General features: G+C 39.5%; 1 protein-coding gene across 1 annotated transcript in view; it reads right to left on the bottom strand.

Annotated features, from left to right (window-relative positions):
* lrfn2b (leucine rich repeat and fibronectin type III domain containing 2b) overlaps positions 1-5,439 on the bottom strand; it is a 75,675-nt gene extending 70,236 nt beyond the window's left edge. The window contains exon 1 of the mRNA XM_089118276.1: positions 5,230-5,439. The gene's annotated coding sequence lies outside the window, so the exon portion shown is untranslated. The remainder of the gene's footprint in view (positions 1-5,229) is intronic.
* Between the last annotated feature and the right edge of the window lie 7,911 nt (positions 5,440-13,350).

Raw genomic sequence — 13,350 nt, 5'->3', positions numbered from 1 at the left:
TTTAAGATATTAAGATCGCTCCTGCATACTAGTCCATAGGCTTCTTGAGGGAATGACTCTTGCTGTCCTCGAAAAGTCATTAAAGACATCGTTAAAATAGTCCAAGTGACTACAGGGGCTCAATCTTAACTTTATCAAACGACGAGAACACTTTTGTGCGCAAAAAAACAACAAAAATAACAACTTTATTTCAACTATTGGTTTATTTCTCCCTCTGCGCGAGTCAGGTTACTAGTTTAATAGCGTAAGCTTCTGTTATTGTACGTCACACGCATCACACATGACCAGCGTCGGCCAATAGTGAGCCTACGTGTGACATAGCTTTACGCAATCACACTACGCTAACTGACTACAGGCCCATGGAGAAGGAAGTGAATAGTTGAAATAAAGTCGTTAGTTTTGTTGTTTTTTTGCGCACAAAAGTGTTCTCGTCGTTTGATAAACTCAAGATTGAGCCCCTGTAGTCACTTGGACTATTTTAACGATGTCTTTAATGACTTTTCGAGGACAGCAAGAGTCATTCCCTCAAGAAGCCTATGGACTAGTATGCAGGAGTGATCTTAATATCTTAAATATCTTAATTTGTGTTGCGAAGATGAACGAAGGTCTTGAGGGCGAGTAAATACTGACAGAATTTTCATTTTGGGTGAACTAACCCTTTAACCTGATGACATCAGAGTCAGCGCGGCTCATCCTGATGGCTGATCTTGTGCTGTGAGATCGGAGCCCGACCGAGACGGCCGTGAGAGCTGAAGGAGAGCAGCGTCAGCTGAGGAACAGTAGGAGAGAGTGAGCGCTGAGAGAAACAGATCCAGGAGCTCAGAGGCAGATTAGCTCACGTCACAGACATATGTGCTCTTATTTATAGCAGCAGATCCTCTGAGGCCCGCGCTGCTTACTGAGGTATTACTGAAGAGCTGGGCATTCACTGCGCTCCTTCCTCATCTACACACACTGATCAACACAAACCCGATGTCTTCCATGAACACACATCTACACACTGATGAATAGGGGTGTAAGAAAAAAATCGATACACTTGAGTATCGCAATACTTTATTTTGCAATTTTCAGAAACGAAATATCAATTTTTTTTTAATGCATTGACGCACCACTAACCTAACGTTTTGCTAGAAACATCATAGCTATGGCTGAACCCTGTGTAAAGACCGGCTGCCGCTCTATTCCGTGTGGAAGTGTGGAATCATTTGTTTCCGGAGTAAAGAGGGCACTGACGATATCGACAGGAACCATGCAGTTGTGAACTCTTAACAAGTTCGGCGCGTGAGCAGCGGGGTATTTTTTCGTCGTGCATGTTAATCAATGAGTGCGTTCATGCACACCGCGAGCAGTAGCCGAGCAACTGTGAAACGGGTTTCGGCGGAGAGTCTATAAGGGCGTCGCACACCAGACGAGAAGCTCAGCGCCACATCTTTAAAATTTGAACACAACACTTTACACAACGTAAAGTTTTCAGACTGCAGACTCAGCAACGATTGTATTTAATTGTACAGTACAATCATAACATAGAACAGACATTATCTTCATTTCATGTCATTAAACATAACAATATTGCTGGCCATACACTGATGAGAAAGTGCGCGTCTGGTGTGCGATAGCTAGTTTTCCTATCGCTGCGCTTGCCCAGTGTGCGACCCCCTAAAGTTTATGACCAACTTCTAAAAACACATTTAACCAAAGTTTTTGTAATGAACCTGTGAACCACAATCCCAAACTGGTAGTTTGATTTTCTGAGTACTGAATTGTTTCAGTAAACTTGTTTGACTTTAATTCGCATCATATTTTTTATTTTTTTTTAAATATTACTTTTTTTTAAATTATAGTCCTACTTTAAAAAAAAACCCAATATATGGCCTTATGGACAGTATCGGAATATATTGCAATATATTGAATCGTGACCCATGAATCGTGATACGTATCGTATCGCCAGATTCTTGCCAATACACAGCCCTACTGATGAATAAAACAGCCTAGTGTATTTATTTGTGCGGTATCGTATTAGCTCTACAGCTCATCAGTTAGCAGGACACCACAAACACTACCTGCATTACACTAGCTTGTTTATTTACACAATAACTAATAACTCATTTCCTGGATTATTATTTATTTATTTTTTATTTTTATTTTTGCATGGAGTTTGCAAAGTGACAAAATGAATCAAAGCACACCTAACGTTAGTCCACACTTGTATTTTAAACACAATTTTTTTAATCTACTTTTGAGTCTTATTTCATGCAAAGTGACAATATAATTGCACTTTCATTTTCTCTATTTGAAAGTTTTTCATGCTGTAATTTGATGTAAAGTTTTTAAAATGTGATGTAAATAAAATACATTTTAACAGTTAAACTTGAAGCCAAGTTTGTTAACATTTTGTGGGTTAATTGAGGATGGGGATCAGAAACCTTTCCTACCTCTGAAGTGGTGAATGGCAGAAAGAGTTTGAGAAACACTAGCTGATGATTTGTTTTGTTGACTTGAACCAATGTATGCACAGCAGCAGCACTATGTAACTTTTTCAACCTTTATAATATTTTTCCAAAACCCTTGAGATGGTATATCGACTTACAATAGGTTGAATGAAAATAGCCTGACGGGGTCTGTATCGCTTTTACTGGCACTATACGTAACTTCGGGAGCGGGTAGGAACCCGAGCACAAAAAGAACTACAAAATTCGACTACTTTACGGCATACGCCACTTCCCCCACTTCCTACGCGAGAGCCCAACGAGCACTTTTTTCCTCTCAATGTTGTCTGAAGCAGAAAGTAAAAAGATTTTGTCGGAGGACAGAAGAAAGAGAAAAAGGGAGAGTGGAAAAATAAAAGGCTGGACGAGGATCAATATTGGTCCAGCATTAGCTCACTGGCGCCACTCATCCAAATGGTACGCCAAAATGAGCGAACGAATGATTTTTTTAACACTAATACTATTTTAAAAACATTAATTTGTAATACTGCTCCACAAAAACGCAACTAAGTCCCCCGACTCCGGTCCGGTGCATCAATCTTCCCCCGTCTAGCAAATGTGAAGTGCGTCAGAAACAGAGCCTGCGTTATCAGTTTACTGTTAGCAATGTGTTGTGCAGATTCGCCCCTCGCCGCATCCAGTGTAGACTGGATTGCTTTCTTTTGAGGGCGCTTAACACACTCAAGCATCCCCGTAGAGCCGGGGCGGGCAGCACGCGCCATCATCTATTGTAGCTTAATATTATAATATTGACGATAGGGTTGTCTACCACACAAACACTGAATTGAATTAGCATATCCATTATGTAAAACAGTAGCCAATAGGATAACATTACTATAAAGACGCTGCCTTGTAAACATGAGCTTCACAATCTTTTGACGTTTGAAAAAAAATAAAGCCCATGAAACGGGCTTATTCATAACACATGCTGAAATATATGCCAATGTACCTGGGATGGAGACATAACCATGACAGATTTTACAACAGCAGTAGGAGACAATAATAACAATTATGTTACTTTTGAATTGTTGCCCTCGGGGTCCCCCTACAGTAGGGAAACAGCTATTGTAGGGGGACCCCGAGGGCAACAATTCAAAAGTAACACAATGCTGCTTTAAAGAGTAACTAAACACTTAACCAACTTTTTTTAGTTAATGATCTGTAAGAATGGATCTTTATTAATACCAGTCATTGATTCGAGTAACTTTTTTGGCATTTGTTTATAAAGTGTTAATATATGGTGTAAAAGCGTCTTAGTGCTGCCCTCTTCAGGTTGAACGGTGGCTACTGCAGTTAAATATTCCTACTGGATGTTTGCGGTAGTACGTGACACAGCGGTTGTTGGTGATGTAGGCAAGTTCCATACAATAGGCTTGTTCGACTTCATGCAGCTCTGCGCTGACCGATCGGCTGCACGAGCTCTGATGATGTCACAGCTGTTCCATGATTCGCCGGATTCACCGCATGACAACGATCACGTGCGTTTCGTGTTTATTCTCATACATTTGGTTCCACTTAAGCTCACAAATCAGTTTTTTATAACAGTAAACACTCTTTTCATGTAGTCGCAATGTTATATTGTGTCATGTTTATCATGTTTATCAAAATAAAACTGATTAAAAAACGTTGACTCCACGTCATTGATTAGGCTGATTTTGAACTTTATTAGTTCAATGCTGTATGAAGCAGTAAAGTGTTGAATGAAAATGTGTCTGAAATATCTGTTTATTTGGCAAATGTTGCATTTATTTCACTTCAGCTGTGGTAAAGCATGCAAACACCACGTGAGCCGTCACTGCGGGAACCAGAAATTGTCCGACTTCACGTCTCCGTTTGCAGCTCCTCTCGCCGATCGGTTGCATCCAGCCGCAGCCGATGTCGAACACACCTAAAGAGATGCGTCTCAGGTGCCCCCCACCCCACTTTTCCAGCATTTTTCAAATATTGCCAGTGGGTGGAGTCAGGCTCTGACCAGGGGTTTAGTTACCCTTTAAGGTTAATTATGAACAATGGGTGAAATTGGGGGGGGGGGGGCGGGGATGGGCGGGACTCCATTGGGGCTCCTCCCCTAAACGCATGTGAATGCTTTTGATCAAACTTGCAATCCCTGCTTCTGACATCATGACCAACCCCCAAACCCGTGGTCACTCAGCTCAGCACTATCCCCCTGTGCTCCTTCACCATCACGGTCACTCCTGTCTCCATAACAGACTGAAGAAGTGTGTGTGTGCTGGCATGATCATGGGAAGTTGCTCATCTGCCACTGTTTCACATGCTCGAGCTGATGAATGATTCTGCACACACAGCTTGTTTGAGTTCGAGTTCACTTCGACTTTTAACATGTGTCACTGCAGGACCATATACTAAAACTATTCTGAAAACATTTCGAGACCAGCTAAAGCAAAACATGTTATCGTACGGGGAAGCATAACATTGAACTCCTTTAGCTTGCACTCCGTCTTGCTGATAATAACAGATGATCAGACAGTTTTCATAACTCAGCTGTCACTCACTGGATATGATCGCGTGCAGTCAGAATGATGATGATTATCAATAACGATCATTAGAGACACATCATGCGCTGAATCAGTCAACCCCATTTTGTACAGTCTATGGTCAAACCCCGTGAGTTATGGTCCAGACAGCTCAGCTGGATGAGGATGAGGAGTTGCTGTGTTAATAAGCAGCTTATGGCGATCTCCACCGCGAACACAGAAACACAGTGTAAACACAGCGACATTACCTCTGGTGTGGGACGCCGAGTGTCCATCGATGAAGATTAAACACCTCCTGAGACCAGTGCCATTACATTCCCAGTGTTTGATCTCGGTCCATATCGACAGACTGACACCACGGAGTGTGTGAGCGCGCGCCCGCTGAGCGCGTCCATGGCTGCTGAACGAGCCGCATCACACACGCGTGCACGAGACCGCGCGCGCTACTGCCTGCTGTTTATCTAAAAAACGGACTTTAAATCATCAAACACTATATCATCATAATGTCGATATAATACCGGCAACAGACGCCACGCCACGACGCGACACACCGCGCTGCAGCTCTTGCGTGTGGAGGGTTTTAGTTGAAACGATTTTTTGTGCCAGCCAGTCATGATGCTGCTAATCCATGCACAAAATCTTTAGGTTTTCGAATTATTATTTTTTTTGAAAAAATATTGAGATCAAATGTTGTAATTTGTATAAGACCCAGTAAACAATTTTTGGTTCCCAGATCAAATAATCGTTCCCTGATGGTTTGGAAAGTTCCCTTCAGGTTCTCTATAACATCCACCTGTAAATAAGTCTACAGGGAAAACTTTATATTACGACCCGCAAACAACTGTAAGTAAACCGAAATTACGGTGTACGTTTCTTTAATTATAGTGTAGGCTACTTGGGAATAAGGGAACATGTCAAGTTTTGGGTAATTAAGGTACACAACCAGATATAGGCTACTGCAAATTATTTATAATGTAATTATTTTAAAATTAACAGGTATCTATTCTGTTAATATATTCCAGGCAAAAATTGTACGTCTGTTGTATATAAAAGTTATCATCACATTTCTTTTTTACAGGGTAACACACACACAATAAATTGACACTTAACAGGATCGAATTATGTACAACACAATATGTGAGATCAAAATCAGCAGAGTAATTTGAGTCTCTTTTGCACTAAGGGAAACAGTGAGCTGGTATCACCGACCGCAGCGGGTTAACATGGTGCTTCTACATTGAATTACACCTGGGCGAGACCCCCTTCGAGCAACCCCAACCCCCCCCCCAAAAAAATTGTACTTTGAATATTATAGCCTGCTATAAAAACACATATTTATAGTTGAATGATCGCTCTGGCCGCTTCACTAACGCTAGTTAGCAAGTTTTATTAGTTTTTAAACAATGACTGGAGAAAATCCGATATTATCTTAATGTGTAAGGTCATTCGGTGTCCAGGACCGTGATAGTTATTTCCAAAAGTTATTTTTAACGGACAGAACCAGATTGGTCGACCCGTCCAAGGGTGTAGTATGGGTATTGGGACAGGGCCTTAGAGTATGGATCTCAGAGGGAAGGGAACAGCATTACGATGCCATGAGCATACTGTTCTCCGACAGCTTTAGCTGGGAGTTGCCTAAGAGAAAGTTTATATTTTGTAGTATTTAAATTTATATTTTTTTATCCTTTAATGTAATCCAAGAGACTGTAGTGGATAAACCTCAATTTTATGAAGTGACGTGTCCGCACAAAAAAGCATAATTTACCACTTTACTTACAAAATATTATTCTATAACACACATTTTTGCAACAACTCATGGAAACACAAAACGTGTCGAGGTGCTCTTGTGGATGTGCGTTTTTTTAAATAAAGTGGAAAAATTATGGTAAAAAAATCACCTTTTGTTCTTCATAAAATTGAGGTTAAACCACTGAAGTCACATTAATGAGGACTTAACTACCTTTCTGGAGCTATAAAGTGGTAGTTGTGTGGGTTATCAACAGATTTGGTATGAAACAAGGGTGACAAATGAATGACAATTTTTGTTTCTGAGTGAACTAGCCATTCAAGAGTAGCACAAAAATCAAGCTTGGCCTGTTTATCAGACAGTTCTCTGCGACCTCATCTAAGGGTACAGTTGATGCACTTGAGCTGCTCGAGTCAGATGTCTCGGATATGGAAGAGTAGTCTGAAAACTCTGAAGAATTAGAAAATCTTTTATTGACCAGCGCAAGGAGCAGAGACATTAAATAGTTAATTTATTATATATTTATTCAGAATGCTTGAATACCTTCCTCCTTTCAAATTCAATAAAACTTACCATCGTTTGAGAAAACGGTCAGCACCACATTGCCTTGTCCCACGAGGTCGCTGTATTTTTTCCCCGTTGCTTGAAAGTCAAAGTCATGAAACTTTTGCATCCGGAGACAAGCAAAATCTCTCGATGACTGAACAACTGAATGTACTTTACATGTAAAGAAATCATACAATATTTATATATAAAATATGTATCATTTTAATTAAGTGAAATAAAACATTTAACACTTTTAGATGAAACCGCATAAAGTTAACCCGGCCTTCAATACAATCCAGCTTCACGTACTTCTGTTGTTCGCTGTACTTGACCTGGACCAGCATTTGTTTTTTTACTGCAACGGCGTATGACAATATAAATCAGAGTAAACACTGTATAATATAATTCAAACATCAAGATCTCAATGTGTGGATGCACAAAAGTCACGAGTCATTTTAATTAAAATTTGGCTAGTAATATGTTGATCCCTTATTAGTTAAATCAAAACGAGGGAGCGTATTAGTATAAATTACATGACCACGATCATAAATGGATATCATTGTGTTTATCTGCATATAGAGAGATGATACCGTGGCCACGAATGAATGATTTGTTACCTAATTTAAAAAAAAAATAGTTCATATTAAATTTATGGAAGGTTACACTGTAAAAAAATTAACATAAAATCAACAGTAATTTACTGGCAACAAATATCCAGTTATTCAACGGTAAAATTACTGTAAATCCGACTACAGTAGTTCACAGCATACTGTATAATGACTTACAGTATATTTATACTGTAAAATTCATTACAGTTCTTGTTTTTGCACTGTATTTTAAAATACTGTAAAGTTAGGGTCTATAATTATAATGCAGTATAATTGATAATTTATAATTAGTTGAAGATGGGGTAGGATTGAATAAGCTTATGCTTCTTCCTACTCCTTTTCGGACATGTATAAGTTAAAAAAAATTTTTGTTGTTGTTTTTTTCTTTTCTTTTTGTTTTATGTATTGTTTGTTTTTTCTTTTTTGAAAACTTTTCATTTCATCATATCATTTCATTGATTGCGGTAGTTTTATATTCACACATATAGTTTTTATATTCACATTTATACAAAACATGACTAAATACAATCTGTTACACGCATACAAAGACCATCAAATCATTCACTCTTACACGGTCTGCTCCACTTGGTCCTTCCGGAGAGAAAACTAATTTAAGTTCTTCTTTTTTATGATGTAGAGAGTCTCTCCTTCTGGTAATTGAGATGGCTGCCAGTTTATGCATCCATAACGGTCAGTTTTATCTACTTTTTCTGGCTGTGCTGGGTGGACATTGTTAGTATCAGCAGGTCTTTTTGGCTCTGGGTATTGTTTCTGTTAAGGTTCTCCACTCTATTTTTCAGTTGTGAGGACAATGTGAAGTGTCCATTGCCCATTCTGTCACCGTCATCTGTTCGGTCTTCAAAGCTACCAGGCCCTTTATCAACTCCTCTTTTAGCAATTACTGTACACTGACTCCATGTTGGGTTTAAGCATTGTTCTCTCATGGCATCTACAGTGATTCTAGCCGTGTGCCGTCTCTGCCTGCGCCGTTTTTTACGTTTTAAATGTCTTAGTCCATGTTTTATTTTGCAAAGGAACGCTGCAATGTGGTGAAGTCATTATTGAGGAGACTTCCAATTCAGTAACTGGAGTTAATGTCAGTGTAGTCGTTTCACTTGCACTGTGGACCACCACCTAAACATAAAAACATAAAAAGGACCAAAAAAGGGGAAAGTCTACTAAGACTGAGTACTTAAAATAGAGAGAATTTAAATGAGACAAATAAAGTTACCAAAATAAAATAACATGAACTTTGAATCTTTTGACTACAAAACATCTATGCAAAATGTCAAGTTTGAGCTTTAAAAATCAAAGCAAAAAAAATGATATTTACAGTATTTACAAAATACATTTGCAAAATGTTTTACCTCTGTTGTTAAATGCATGTAGAAGTTTCCCGCTATCCGTCAATGAAATCATTTGTTTTAAATCATCCTCTGTTAGAAATCTGAAGTCCTCTGAGGTCCTTATGCCAATGTTAGAGAGATGAAGAAGGCATGTCAGCGTCGTCTCACTCATGTGGGCAAGAGAGCCCTTTAAGATTGACTTCATGTCGTCTTGTGACCTAAACAGATAGAATGGTAAAGCACAACAAGTTTGAGTTTCAAATGTCCATAAACAGACACTGGGTGATCATAACGAGTCTCACTGTCATGCTGTACGCAGTGCACACCAAGATCCAACACTGACACTGACTGATGTCAAAAACAAAATACCAGCATCACTGCCAACAAGCTTTATCTGAGATATACTCCTGTTTAACTGAGCGTATGTAAAATGCTTCACCGATACAAAGTGCTTGATGTACAAAGCAAGATCGGTCGACACAATCCCCTCGAAAAGGTCCTGCTGAAGCCCTGCAAGATGCACTTACGAACTGGAATCTCAACGAAAACGGACTGGTTGCCATAACGACTGACAATGGCAGCAACGTTATCAAAGCGGTGGAAATGCAGAAGTGGCTGAGGATGCCGTGCTTTGGTCACCGACTTCATCTGGCTATTGGGAAGTGCTAACTTTGTATTTGATTTCTTTTTTTTTTACTTGTGAAACGTATCGTCTTTAGTAAAATAATTGTTTGGAGTAGTACCTGCTTAGTATGCCTAACCGGTATAAAAAATATATATTTGAAATGTTAAAGCAGTAGTTTTATCACACAAATCTATATTCAACTGGTGATTTTTTTTTTAAAGTAATGAAAAAGATACACTGCAGGTCTTGATGCCCAAATCCGATTTTCTGACTATATCCGATTTTTTGGACGACTCGCTTACATCATCTTTTAAAAGTGACCCATATCCGATTTGTGCATTCACACTATACACTGCTGAAACTACCAAATGCAGACGTTCTGACCCGGGAAATGAAGTAAAACAGCACAAAATTCAATGGATGCAGATGCGAATAAAATTATTGTTAATTAATTAAGTTTTTCTTTCCACAATATTTTGAAAAGTCATCAAAACATTGGTCTCGTACTGCGGAGAAAAAAAGAGGAGAAGCTCTGTAGTCACGAGCGCTTAAAACGATGCCTCATATCTCGTGAAATGTCTTCAAATACGGATTTATTTCTGTAACATCCCTGCACTCTTCGCCCCAAACACTTTAAAGACATGAAACCTCCGCATTGCTCCACTGTGTGTCTCCTTTCTTCCATCACCTGTAATCGAGCACTTTTTAATGACTTATGACTCGCATTTACCGGGGAATATCCGATTTGTCTGCTTACATGGCACACGCAAATGCACGTATCCGATTCATATCCGATTTACTACCACATATGAATGAGGCCTGAATCTGCTTACACGTTCACCGGTCATATCCCATCTGTGCCACATGAGAGGAAAAAAATGGGGCCTTAGGCCTCGTTTACACTGCAGGTCTTGATGCCCAATTCTGATTTGTTGCCTATATCCGATTTTTTTAATTGTCTGTTTACACGTTCTTTAAATTGTGACCCATATCCGATTCATGTGTTTACATTTGCCATATAGGCTACTATCTGAAATATACCACGCATGCTTAAAGGGTTAAATTATCTTGCACAGATGGATGAAAACGAAACATGCTTCATGCTCTGCGATATGTGAAGTTGCAAAACACTACTTCTGAATAAGAAACAATGTCTATAAAACTCGTTAAAACTCCACGAATCACACGCGTATCTGTGAGAACACTCGTTTCAGCACACACACCTGAACTTCACTGCACTTCACATGACATTATGGATAATTCAGTTCAATTCAACTTTATTCGCCAAGTATAAAAAATACAAGGAATTTGATTTGGTTTTCTCCACGCAGGCAACAGTGAATACAAAAGACAGCAAAAAAAAAGACAACCACAGTGCAAGGACAAACAGAGACACTATGAGCAATAAATTAATAAGGGTATAAATAGTGTTGTGTTAATAAACAGTGAGCAATGCATTCAGTACATTCAGTGCTTTCATTCGTACTGCGATGGACCGATCTACGCCTTGGAGTTATTGGGCTGTTCACTGTTATACAATAAAGAGCCTGCACAGAGACAGCAGATAGAAATGAACACAAAAACAGCCTGTACTTACACTACACTCACAGTGGGGTTGCGCTCAGCTGTGGACGATTTTCTGTTTTCTTTTTTGAGCGGCTGCGGATTCATTCTTTCTATGCACACACATATGATGTCACACTCTGTGCGTATGCTTTAAAAACATAATTGAGCATGTTAATAGTCTTAGCACGTTTTAAATAGCCTACTTAAAGTGTTTATTACAAATAAATTACTAAATGCTTAAAAGAAATGTAAATGAACAATTTTTTGTCACATTTACAATCCTGTGAAACATCTCCCGTGCCCCTGTCCACATTCCTCTCCTACGACAACGTTTCGTCGGCCATCCGTCCCTTTGCAGAGGCGTGTCGGGGTTTCTCCCGTCGTTAAACCGCGGAGACGTCGCCTAATGCCTCAGAAAATCCAATCTGCCTGTTTGCATTGGCACATATCCGATTTATTTCCACATATGAACGAGGCCTGAAACCGATCTGGAAATATCCGAATGCATGCGTTTTGTTCCGAACACATCCGATCTGTGTCACATATGAGCAAAAAATCGGAATTGGGTCGCATTTCACTGACAGTGTAAACGGGGCCTTAAAGGCCGAATCGATGGCTATCCCAGACAGCAAACTGACATTGAATCAACGTGGAAACGACGTCTCTCATGACATTGAAACAACGTTGATTTTGCTCATCGAATTAACGTTGAACCAACGTCAGACGCGGCATTCTTCAAAGCTAAATGAAAATCGAAAATTGGTTTGCTTTCATAACGTTAAAACAACGTTGATTTCAAGTTGATTTTCCGTTAGTTTTGAAAGAATGACGCGTCTGACGTTGGTTCAACGTTAATTCGATGAGCAAAACAATGTCAGATCAACGTTATTTCGATGTCATGTTTCCACGTTGATTCAATGTCAGTTTGCTATCTGGGTATGCCTACAGAGTCAGACCAAGTAGAAATAATGCCACCACCACCAGCAAAGAAGAAGAAGAAGAAGTCATCACTGGCTTGATTCTTCAATCAGAGCAGCACAGACATAACAAGAGGGGAGGCAACTGAAACCGAACTCAAGCTACTTGCAGTCAGTTAATGCAGAGAGTGACACCGATGCTCTCAAAGGGTGGAAGGAACATGAAGAACAGCACTAAGCCCACCTGGCAAAGGAGTATTTTTTGGTACCAGCCACTAGTTCCCCTTCTGAAAGGGTTTTCAGTTGCAGTCGTAACATTGTTTGCTGCCAAAGCCGGAAGCTGTTGACAGGCTAGTTTTCCTTGCACAAAATCTGTAAGTAATATACACTATGAAATACTTAAAGTATGTTAAAGTAGTTAAGTTTTCTTCTGTTCTGTTCACATTATTTGCACATCAGAGCTGTGTATTTAGTAATATAGGAGGAATTGTATGCCATTTAAGTCAAGTCAAGTCATTTTATTTGTATAGCACATTTAACCGAACAACAGTTGACCCAAAGTGCTTCACAGGTTAAAACAGGAAAGGCAGAAACAATATGCCTTAATAAATTCATAAAATGAGAACAGGGTTCCTTAAATACAATTAAATAAAAAAAAATCAGCTCTTTTGGCACATTTGCAGAAATAGATCTGTTATGTAATTTATTATAGATTTTTTTTTTTATTATCATTCACAGGTGTTACGATCCTCGATATTTTGTTGTGGGTTCTGTGTGTGTGTGTGTGTGTGCAGGGAGTGATTGCAGCTGGAGGACCCTGATTGGTGGATCTACAGATGTACCGCCTTTAAAAGGGGCGGGGCTCACTGAAGACGGGGAGCTCATTCTGGCGTTGGCCTCGTGGCGTGCAGAGCTCTCGATCCATCCTCCCGTCGACAGATCCCAAACCCTTCGACTTTATTATGATTGTTTCTGTGGCGATGAGTTACTTTGACTTTGTTTATATGATTTAGG

Source organism: Pimephales promelas, chromosome 13 (assembly GCF_988280905.1).
Source record: "Pimephales promelas chromosome 13, fPimPro1.hap1.1, whole genome shotgun sequence".
NCBI classification, from domain to species: Eukaryota; Metazoa; Chordata; class Actinopteri; order Cypriniformes; family Leuciscidae; genus Pimephales; species Pimephales promelas.
Note: the sequence above shows the minus strand (reverse complement) of the source record. Positions and strands in the feature narration are given on the sequence as shown.